At 44.3% G+C, this 12,001-nt stretch overlaps 1 protein-coding gene across 8 annotated transcripts in view; it reads right to left on the bottom strand.

The window, feature by feature from the left end:
• The window catches only part of SSTR2 (somatostatin receptor 2), a 38,740-nt gene that overhangs the window by 25,361 nt on the left and 1,378 nt on the right, over positions 1-12,001 (bottom strand). Inside the window, exons 1-3 of one of the 8 annotated variants that reach the window (XM_080994862.1) lie at positions 10,875-11,505; positions 10,459-10,614; positions 1,347-1,488 (exon numbers count right to left, since the gene is read on the bottom strand). The gene's annotated coding sequence lies outside the window, so the exon portion shown is untranslated. Of the gene's footprint in view, positions 1-1,346; positions 1,489-3,498; positions 3,516-10,458; positions 10,615-10,874; positions 11,506-12,001 lie in introns of those variants that run through there. The other 7 variants (XM_080994861.1, XM_080994863.1, XM_080994865.1 and 4 more) reach the window with 7 other exon arrangements.

The following is a 12,001-nucleotide window of genomic DNA, read 5'->3' as shown; positions in this document are numbered from 1 at the left end:
TTGTCCACAGACAGCTTTCCGGGTCATGTGGCCAGTGTAACTAAACCACTACTGGCACATGGAGGACCAGAGCGCACGGAAACACCTTTACCTTCCTGCTGCAGCGGTACCTATTTATCTAATAATTATTATTATTATTATTATTTATTTATTTATTTATATCCCGCCCTCCCCAGCCGAAGCCAGGCTCAGAGCAGCTAACAACAATAAAAGTAACACAGCATTCTAAAATCAATTCATTCTAAAACCAATTCAAAATCAAATTAATGGCAACCATTGGTTCTATGAGGATTACCAAAGGAGGGGGTTAGACTGTGCCTTGGCCAAAGGCCTGGTGGAACAGCTCTGTCTTGCAGGCCCTGTGGAAAGATGTCAGGTCCCACAGGGCCCTAGTCTCTTGTGACAGAGTGTTCCACCAGATCGGGGCCACAGCCGAAAAAGCCCTGGCTCTGGTTGAGGCCAGCCTAACCTCCCTGTGGCCCGGGACCTCCAAGATGCTTTTGTTTTAAGACCGTAAGGTCCTCCGTGGGACATACCAGGAGAGGCGGTCCCGTAGGTATGAGGGTCCTAGGCCGTCTACTTGCACTGATGTACTTTCGAACTACTAGGTTGGCAGGAGCTGGGACAGAGCAATGGGAGCTCACCCTGTTGTGCGGATTCGAACTGCCGACCTTCTAATCGGCAAGCCCAAGAGCCTCGGCGGTTTAGACCACAGCGCTACCTGTGTCCCTGAATGCCAGCTTCCCCCTCCTCCTTAGCCTCAGTGTCACCCATGTAGAACTCAGCAGGGAGAAAGACGGAGACAAACCTAGACTTGTGCTTGGTGCAAGGGTTAGCTGAGCAGTCCTTCTACCAGACCCATAACTGATGTCACAAATGGCAGCCATCAGGTGTGGGGCAAGTGGGCATCGCTTGGGGAAAAAGTAATTGCAGGCCAAATTGGGACCCATTTTGGGCTCAAGGTTCCCCAGCCCTGCTGCCATGCAAATGGGAGAATGGACCACCAAATATAGGCACACATTGCAGGGAACCTCAGAGGGATTTCCACAGCTCCTACCAGGTATAGGTATTTAACAGAAGTTTTAAACCGTGTTTTTTAAAAGCACATTATATTTGTAGCATATACACATTACGAATTTGGGGCACTTCCAAGTCCTGCTTCACCCCATTGGAATGGTGATTTGAGGCTCCGTCCTTGCGAAACAAGTCCTTGTCACCATGAAATGTACAGAAACACACCTTAATTTAGGCTAAGGCTTTAAAATTTAATGCACACTATAAAAATCCATCCACAGCCTTAACTATCGCAAAGTAGTAACTAAGACTGCAGTCCTCTGCATATTTACCTGGTGGTAGCAAGTCATCCTGACCTCAGATTGATGGATTTCCAAGTAGACAGGCATAAAACCAGGCTGTAGATTAGGAAAGGACTTCGTATCAGTGGTTTTACAGTGCAATCAAATGCTCGTCTAATCAGAAGCAAGTCCCCTTGAGATAAATGAGACATCACCGGGTAAGTGTATAACAGGATTGCAACCTTTGCTAATATTGGTGTCCAGAGCCAATATACAGTGGTACCTCAGGCTAAGAACTTAATTCATTCTGGAGGTCTGTTCTTAACCTGAAACTGTTCTTAACCTGAAGCACCACTTTAGCTAATGGGGCCTCCTGCTGCCGCCGCGCCGCTGCTGCATGATTTCTGTTCTCATCCTGAAGCAAAGTTCTTAACCCAAGGTAATATTTCTGGGTTAGCAGAGTCTGTAACCTGAAGCGTATGTAACCCAAGGTACCACTGTACATACAATGAACAACACAGGCATTAACTGGCAGGTAAGTCCCCAGAGCAGCAGGCTAGATAGAAAGACTCTAACACAGTGTGTCCCAAACTTTGATCTCCAGCTGTTTTTGGACTATAGTTTCTATCATCCCTGACCACTGGTTCTGCCAGCTAGGGATGATGGGAGTTGTAGTCCAAAAACGGCTGGAAACCCAAATTTGGGAAACACTGCTCTAAAATAATTCAGCAGAAGTCAGCTTACTCAGCGAGGAAGTGCAAAGAAGGGGGAAAGAGCCTCACTTCCCTCAATAAAGCCCAGCTGAGCAATTGGCTTCTCCCAGGCCATGACTTTAAGAAGAAGCAGAAGCAGCTAGGAAGGGAAAATAGGAGTTTAGGGTTTTTTTTGTTTTTTTTGTTTTTGTTTTTTTTAAAAAAAACTTTTATCAATTGTGTGTCTTTGTTTCTCAGTTTGATCTTTTTACATGGTTTTGTGTGGTGGTATTTTATGCACTGCGTCTTGCAGTTACTTTTATCGGATCATAGTTTGGTAATTATTCATTGTAATTGTTAAGAGTGAATTTCTGTTTAATGTTTGCTGGTGTTTTGAGAGTTAATTTTATTGCGTGCTATTATATTCTAGTAGATTATTGAATATTACTTTTTTTGATAACACGTTCCATTTTAAAGTTACGTTTTCTTATTGGATCAGATTATTTATTATAAGGTGTGCATTCTTTGTTGTGTATTTTGTTGCTGTAAACTGCCTTGTGTACAGCAAAGGGAAAGGTGGTACAGTGGTACCTCGAGTTAAGTACTTAATTCATTCCGGAGATCAGTTCTTAACCTGAAACTTTTCTTAACCTGAAGCACCACTTTAGCTAATGGAGCCTCCTGCTGCCGCTGCGCCGCCAGAGCACGATTTCTGTTCTCATCCTGAAGCAAAGTTCTTAACCCGAGGTAATATTTCTGGGTTAGCGGAGTCTGTAACCTGAAGGTTACAAGGAACTGGTTCTTGGAGAAGCAGCCTTCGACTCTTGCAAGGAAGACAGAAGAAGCAGGAACTGGATGCAATGCTTTCGCTGCATGAGATAACTGTGTCAAGAGTTAACACTGCCTACACACCCTGTCTATCAAGCAAGAGTCGGTTAACAAGCAGCAGTTCAGACAGGAGGAGTGGTTTAGGTTAGAAAGGTAGACTCTTCACTGGATGCCCGTGAGATTTCAGGTGGCAATTCAGTTCTAGCTTTCCTTTTCCACCTCCCTCACCACCTATCAAGGAGGCAAAATCATGCTGGGAATTAAGGGAATTAAGATGAAAGGCTGCGTATTGATACCCAGGAGAAAAGGATAAGGTTCAATTTGCATCCTACAAATCCATACGATATTAAGAGAGCAGGATTTCAGGAGCTCAGGGGAATAATCACTAGCATAATAAATAACCCATAAGGCAGGGAAATGACCTTTCCCAAAGAAACAGATGAGAAATAAATATCCAAATAAGCTTCATTTTTTCAATAAAAAGAAAGCCCATGGTATCAGCACGACAGAAAAGCAGATGGTGTTGCCACGAGTGTCTTAGTGAATGGGATACATGTACCTCACTGGATTTGCAGAGGTGGATGTTACAGATTTTAAAACGTTCTCCTTGGATTCAAACAACGCCTCTGTGGAAAAGCCAAGGCCAAGCTCCAGTTAAAATGCAAAGGTTTATAATTACTCACCAACACCTTTGTCACACAGACTTCATTTGAAATGGATTCTAGGCCTCATGAAGGCCACTAGAAGACACTGGATTAAATGTCATGAACAGGAGGAATCATGAGGCTTAGAAGCTGAGATATACGTTATATGCACATTTTAGCCCACCAAAGTAGCAGAAATATAAAGATCACAATATAATGGCAAGTAAAAAATATGGATATGTGTGTGTGTGTTTAAAACTATCTCCATCAATGCAAATAATTTTAATGTGCATACATTAAAATTCTTTTCGTACTAATAATTTGTGGGTTTTTTCCATGAAGTAAGTTACATTTGCTGCTCAACAGTTATATTCCAAGCAGGCCGAGGGAGCCGGCATTTGTCCACAGACAGCTTTCCAGGTCATGGTTAAACCGCTTCTGGCACAATGGAACGCTATGATGGAAACCAGAGCGCACAGAAACTCTGTTTCCTTTCCTGCAACAGTGGTACCTATTTATCTACTTGCACTGGTGTGCTTTTGAACTGCTAGGTTGGCAGGAGCTGGGACAGAGCAATGGGAGCTCACCCATTGCAGGGATTCGAACTGCCGACCTTCTGATCGGCAAGCCCAAGAGGTTCAGTGGTTTAGAATACAGTGCCACCCACATCCCTTAGGTGGTTGTCAGAGGCAGTGCCCACAGAGAAAGGAGTTGGTAAAAGGGACTTGCTCTTGCTCTTTCCACATTAAGCCCCAATATGGGTGTTAAAGGTTTATTGAGGTCTTCTTCTTCTTCTTCTTCTTCTTCTTCTTCTTCTTCTTCTTCTTCTTTTACAAACATGAAGACTAGAAATTGTGCCTCTCTTTTAAAATTTGAAACTAAGCCTTGATAAATGCATCAGTTTTCTTTTTTAAGCTCGGAAGCATGCTAATAATAAACACAGATCTGTCAAGCGCAAGTGAATTGCAATAGCAACAGTTGTATGTATGACTGGTCATATGGTTTCTGTAAACCAATTTGAGGGTTTTTGGTTCGGGGGTTCGTTTTTCTTACAATCACATAGTGTGTAAATTTTATGAAATAAATAAATATCAACCAACTTTGGCAGAAGTCCTTCTCTGAAATGGATGGTAAAACTTTGAAGATTTGGATGATGTGGGATGTTATATCTACAGAGTTTGTGGCAAACCTCCCTGTGCTGCCCATTTTTTTTAATGCTTGCTAGCATGGTGTGGCTCCTTTTGGTGCTGCGAATGCATCAGAAAACGACACGGGAGGCAGCAGTTATGAGTTATAACCTCAACTTGATCGGCATAAGGTATGAGTGCTATGGGTTACCTCTGTAGCTGAATACATAACACTAACTTTTCTCAGGTTGCTGAAATGAGGAGAGCTAACCAGGCATGGATGTTCATGTTATTTAAAAGGATGGTGAGTTCAGTTCAGTTGTGGTACTGAAAACAAATAGACTCAGAATGTGCTCAGAGGCACCCTGTCCTCTAATTATAAATCTCTTAAGTCTTTTTTGACCTGATTCTGGTTGGTAGATCTTGCAGGTTCTAGTAATGAAACAGAGTAGATTAGACAAACTTGAAGTCCGCCCACCCCTGTTCTGACAGATGCAAGGAATATATTGTTGTTGTATGTGTCCATACAAGACATCTGATGCATGATTACACCAAATCAATCGACAGCTTATCTGCTGATGTTGGTGTTGATTTAAACCGTGTTCGTTGGGACTCTGTGAATAAGGCCCATTGTATCGGGGTTATCGACTTGAGTTTGGAAACATGGCAGAGTTTGGCCTTGCTCCTGGTATCTCCTTTAGAGGCAGGTGTGCAATCAGCCTGGAGAAGGATGGCTGAGTCAAAACTGGAAGACTAAAACACAGGTAACTATGCTGTTGTGAAGTACCCTGTAGAACTGCAGTATCCCAAAAAAGCGGGGAAGAGTAAGAGATGTCCCCAAGTGTGATCTCCAGCACAGTGCGACTATGAAAAAGCAGGAGTTCAAATCCTAGTTCACCCATGGTTGAATATCTCCCAGCAATAGCGAGATCCTGTGGAAAGCTGAATACACCTTTTGGTAGCTTTTGATTGCAGATTAGTGCCTATGATCTGCCCAGTGGCGTGCAGTTAAATTTTTTGTAGGGGAGCAGTTAGGGGCAGAGGCACCAGCTTATGAGGGCGATTGGGGAGTCCCAGTGTTGCTCTTGTGAGCATCTTACCTCCCTCCTTAAGCCGGGCAGAAGTTTCCTGGGGTTTGGGAAGGAGGTGCCAGACCTTTGACAGGATGCTGGAACCCTGCTCTCTCCTTCTGAAGGCAGGCCGGGCTGTGGGAAGGTGGCAGAAGGGCTCTTGGACCCCGTCAGAGCATCAGGCCTCCCTCCCTCCCTAAGCCGGGCAGAAGCTTCCCAGGCTTTAGGAAGGAGGCACCAGGCTTTAATATAACAACAACAACAACAACAACAACAACAACAACAACAACAACAACAAATTTATTACTTTTACCCCTGCCCATCTGGCTGGGCCTCCCCAGCCACTCTAGGCAGCTTCCAACAGGATATTAAAAACAATAAAATATCAAACATAAAAAACTTCCCTAAAGAGGGCTGCTTTCAGATGTCTTCTAAAAGTCAGATATTCGTTTATTTCCTTGACATCTGGTAGGAGGGCGTTCCACAGGGTGGGCACCACTGCCAAGAAGGCCCTCTGCCTGGTTCCCTGTAACCTCACTTCCTGCAGTGAGGAACCCACCAGAAGGCCCTGGGCACTGGACTTCCGTGTCCAGGCAGAACGATGGGGGTGGAGATGCTCCTTCAGGTATACTGGACCAAAGCTGTTTAGGGCTTTAAAGGTCAGCACCAACAGTTTGAATTGTGCTCGGAAATACACTGGGAGCTAATGTAGGTCTTTCAGGACTGGTGTTATATGGTCTAATTTACCAGGAACATTTAGGGGATGAGCCTAGTCCCCCTCATCCATTGACCACATGCCACTGGATCTGGTTGCCTTTCTGCCAGCGCTCAGCTGTCCTTGATCCTAGAACTGGGGTGAGGAAACCTCATCAGCCTGAGGGCCAAATTGTCTTCTGGGTAGTGTTCTGAGGGCCGCATGCCAGTGGTGGGCAACGCCAGAGGGAAAAGTGGGTAGAGCAACAAATGTAAATCGTACCTTTGGAAAGTGCACCATTTTCTACACACATTCACACATCCTTCTCTATCCTCCAACCAGACAAGCGAGAGGCATTATCGGAGATCAAGGTCATATTGCGGATGGGCAAAAACACTCAAGTGCGAAGCCTGGGGAGAGTACCCACTACACCAGCATGGCATAGCGGGTAGTGTCTCAGAGTAGGACCTGGAAGACCAGGGTTCAAATCCCCATTTGGCCATGACCTATGGCCAGTCATCTGTTTTTGCAGCATAAAATACTTCACAGGGTTTTGGTGGAGATTAAATGGCGGGGGTGGGGGAGGAGAAGCAGGTACAATACTTGAGCTCCTTAGAGAAAAGGCGGGATAGAAATACTTACATACTGTGGAACTAACAGAAGCCTTAATATACATCTTACCATGTAAATTGCGTCAGTCATACATAAGTGCCCCAATCTCGCTTGAGTCATACTTTTTTTTTTTTAAATGATATTTATTGAAAAATTTTTTTAAATTACAAAAAAAGACAAAGCAGAGAAAGAAAAAACAAAAAACAAAAAACAAGCCACATCCAACAATACAAATTCAAAAAACAAAAATACACCACAAACAGATAAAAATAAAACCATCATTCTCAAATCTTCAACTTTCATTACCTTCTTTCTTTGACCTCCTCCTCCTCCCCTTTTTTGTATCCCAGTTAATAATTATCGCAGCAAATCCTTTCCATATTTCATAATATTCTGTCATTACATTACCTTAATCTATTTTCATCTTATCTTATAAAAAACCTTAAAACTTAAATCTTATTTTTACCCACTTCTCATAACCATAATATTCTTGCCTAATTCTTTAAACATTTTTACTAGAGCCAAGTAATTTCGTTCCAACATTTTTCTAACAGTCATCAATTTTATAAAACAATCCTAGTGATAAAAAAAAGAAATAGAAACAATCCAATCTTCATCCAGCATCCCTTCCTCCTGGTCCCGGGTTTTGTCAGTCCTTTTTATCCCATCGACCTAGCGCATTAACCTGGTAACCTTATATCCGAGGCCCTTAAGTCTCTTCCATGTCCCTTCCGTAGCTCTTCTTCATATTCACCTTTCACTCGTGGGAACTCCAGCTTGGTAATGTTTTTGACCCTTTTCAACAAATCAGCCCCTTTTCCATAGTCCAGACTAAACTCCATGTGGTATTTAAAAACATGTTTCAGAATCCCTCCAAAGTTGAGAGGCCCCACGGCCCATTGCCAGACTCGGAAAGTCCAAACATCCCTGCATAGGGGGGTCTATCCAACCCCCCATTTCCAAACCAGTCCAAACTTTATCTTTCCTAATCTGGCTTTTTCCAAGTTCATTTGTCAAATCCAAAAGCTCATGTTCCTGCTGGGCCGCAGCTCCCTCCATCTCTGGCGCCCAAGATTCCGCAACATCCTCTTCTCTCATCTGTTCTGTCAGGGCACACTCCTGATTTAATTCCTGGGTGGGCTCCATATGGTTTCCCACTGCCTGTTCAAAAATTCTGACCGCATTAGTTATCAAATCCGTCTTCTCAGTTAACTGTTCCAGTAGAGCATTTGTTTTACAGAGAGCACACAACAGAGCTTCTGAATACATTGTCCTACAAGGTCACAAGCCTATTCCCATGATTGTAATCTGTGACAGCTGCAAGCTCCCTGGAATTAGTTACAGTTTCCCAGTCTCCCTCTAGGGGGAAAACTTCTATTTGTTCTTGCAACAAAGTTTCTTTTTTGAGATATTTTGTCAATATTTGTTCCTTTAAAATGCGAAAGGAAACAATGGAATCACTATGTTTCTCTTCTTTTAGCTATCTGTCAAAAATGTTTGTCTCTGGTCAATGAGCTTCAAACGTCAGTCCTGACACCCCGCTCCAAGATCAGGACGGTGGAAAGTTACTTTACTTTAAACTCACTTCTGCAGGTTTAAACAGTCTGAAAAAGATCCCCCTTCTTCTCCTGCTGCCGAAGGGGGGTTCAAGGATTTTAAATGATGAAAGCCAATCCTTTAGAAGCGATTTTCTGAGCTCTAGTTTACGTTGTCTTTGCTTTATTCTGTCTACAAAGAAATGGAAGGCTGACTTCCTGTTTAGACCTTCCCGTTTCAGTACCAAATTGAAGTAAATTTTTAAGTCCAATTCCTTTCTGCTCGCAAGTCCTTATTTAAAGTCCAATTGTTCAAAGTTTAAGTACTCACGGGTGCTTATTTTAGAAGCCAAATTGTCCCAGGAAAAAGGCAGCACTCTCTGGCAACGGCTATGCGGCTTCGCTCCACGGAAATAGCAGTTGACTCACAGCACCGCGCCACTTCCCCCTCTTCGCTTCGGAGCCCGTTAGTGGGTTCCTTTGCGGGTTGGGGGGGCGCTAAGGGTGCCCGCCGAGTCCCATGGTCACAGGCTTCATCTGCCTGTGATTTTTAAAAGGGTCCCCGCTTCGCCGTAGCGGAAAAGACCCGTTTCGCGCGGAGCTAGTCCCTCCAGTTCAGAGGGAGTCCGCCATTGCCGATGGCGCCACCCCGGAAGTCTTTTCGCGTGAGTCATACTTTTAATAGTGTATGATTTGTTCAACCAGAACGGGGATGCACAGGCTAACTGGCATGCCACATCTTTTTGCACATTTTACACTCACGGTTGCTGTTCCAGTGAGTGATACATCCGGAAAAGTCTGTCTAGGTGTGCAGCCGAGGTGAGTGTGGTAAGAACTGAAGCAAAGCTCCCCCGCCATAAATTGTACATCTATTGCTACTGCCTGTTTATAAGCTGTAGAATGATGAAGAAGAAGAGTTCTGGGAACATGGCAAGTCGCTTTATTTATCATGTGGCGGAAACACTTCTGTGCTTTGCCTGTACCTTGACATCTAGAATAAGATAGATATATGAGCCCGTATTTGATGGGCTTATGTAAGAGTATTACAATTCCAAGCTGGGATGAATGGCTCATTATCTGTTATTTCACTTTTTTTCCTCCACCCCCAGTCACTATTTATTGTTGCCTTTTCTTTTAAAAATATATCTAGAACTGTGGACCAAGCTGATGTGGAAATGTGTCTGTTACAAAGCAAAAAGAATACATTCACAGGAAAATTCTCTTAAGATTTTAACAATGGCAGCAAATTTTTTCATAGGGGAACAGTTAAGGCCAGAGGCACCAGCTCACGAGGGGAATCGGCGGGTGCTTACATTGTGACGTCCTGCATTTGAGCATTGCACTCCCGTTTCGTGAGCCGGGCAGAAGCTTTCTGGGCTTTGGGAAGGAGGCTTTAATGTTTTAATACTCTAATTTATCAGGAACAAGCCTAGTCCCCCTCATCCACTCACCACACACCACCGAACCTTAATGTCTGTTATGCCTTCACCCCCTCATGACCAAGGCAGCAGTAGCCTTGTGGCAAAACGGAAAGATCCCAGAGAGCCCTGTTTCTTTCTCCACAATTCCAAATGCAGATCAGAACCTTAACCTATAAGCATCCACATTTAGTTTCTGAGAGCATGTGCAAAGAGCCAGACTTCTTGTACGTGTCTGAACTTTCCAGTATATTCTTACAGGAAAAAACTGCTGTGTTCTGCTTCTTATATTATAACTGGATGCAACTTGGCATACACAGCCAGGTCTTCCAGACATAAGGAACGCCTGAGGTTCAGCTTTATACTAGATACCGCTTTTATTCATGTGCCTGGCCCAATAAGCACCCAGGCTCTTAAGACCGTCTGTTGCAATGTGTATTTTCAGTTTCCCTCACAGCGAGCGCCGAGCTAGGCAAGCATCCCTGATGCCTCAGGCAAAAGCAAACATTGTTCCCTGAACAAACCGAAAAGAAATTCACTTACCAAGTGGAAGCAGAAAACGTTTCCTTTTATCAACACTATTAGTGCTTTGGATAAACTGCTGCCGAACTGTATCCTTCGCTCATTCTCTGGCACACACAGGGAGACGGAGAGGCCATTGGAACACCTTGTTTTCTGACAGAGGCATGTTGTCAACAGCTGAAAGGGTGACAAGCAAAGAGTGTGTCGAAACCTACTCATGAAAGGGTTGCCTCCTCCAAATCTGCCCTTGACCTAGGCTTTCTGGCCCTGTTCCCGAGCAAAGTGTTTCCCCTTATCTCCGTCTGTGGCGCTCTGTAGAAGAACAGCTCAATGGGGACAAAATCTGAAACAATTACCAGACTAGGCCTGATTCATTTAAAACCAGCTTGATGGTAGCCACTGGAAAACCACTTCCTCACAGTTTACCCTCACATCACCTCAGTACCTCGTACATATTTCATCCCGTGGCCACACACTGCTCATGTTGTTTCCCCGGCATTGCATCCTTTCCATTACAGCCATTGTTGATGGTTTGGAAAAAAAGTTCCACGATCGGCACAGCCTCACATCATCAACTGCTATGGAACATAGCTGTCAACTTACAGATTTGAAAATAAGGGACCAGCAGCCTTGAAAATAAGGGACCAGCAGCCAAAATAAGGGACTTGCAGCCTCACCTGTTCCAGGCACTCCAGTCTTCCTGTCCTCCTGCAGTCTGGTCAAACTCATGCTGGTACCTTCGAGAACACTGTCCAACCAACTTTGTAACCAGAGGTTCAACTGAATAGAATCTGAATCACATGCACCACAAGGCCTATGCAGCCTCAACTTAAGATGGCTCCCCGACCTGGCTTTGCACTGCAAAGTTTGCAGCAGCACGTGCAACAAAATGGCGTCCAGCATTCAAAACCCCCCTCAGCTTGCATTAACTAGCCACACACAAGGCATGCAAGCTCCACCCCCCAGTCTTTCTTAGACTTCTTATTGGGTGAGCAACACAGCCAAGCAATACAGTTGGAGCCTCCCTCCTCCCTGGCCGGCAGGGAGGGAGGGAGAGGAGCTACTTCCTTTGAAATTTAAGGGACATCATTTAAGGGACATTTAAGGGACATCCATCAATAAGGGACAGCAGCGGGACATGGCGCTGGAATAAGGGACTGTCCCTTCAAATAAGGGACACTTGACAGCTATGCTATGGAAGCAATGTGGGACCAAAGCATGGGGAAGCGGGTTATATGACTGAATATATGAAGTGTGCCTTTGTTTATAACAGTAAAAAAAAGGGGGGGAGGGAGTTGACACTCTTTATGAGGCCAACTGGTTTAATGCAGTATAAGGCCTTGTAGGTCACACACCCCTTCAAGGACGTTAGCCGTTATGTTCAAATCCCCATATCACAATTAACCTATTAGGGCCTTTCTGCATGATTTAACTGAAGCAGTTGCAGTACCTTCACTGGACTGAGGCAAAGGAGGTGAACCCAGCAAAGCATTCTTGCTGAGGGAGAAAAGCTGTTTACCACCAACTCAGATCACCGAATGAAATTGCTGGTAGATTAGAGGGA

The sequence above is a fragment of the Podarcis pityusensis genome (genome assembly GCF_964106645.2).
Source record: "Podarcis pityusensis genome assembly, chromosome: 2".
Lineage (NCBI taxonomy): Eukaryota > Metazoa > Chordata > Lepidosauria > Squamata > Lacertidae > Podarcis > Podarcis pityusensis.
The sequence above is the reverse complement of the archived record's forward strand: the minus strand, read 5'-3'. Positions and strand labels throughout refer to the sequence as shown.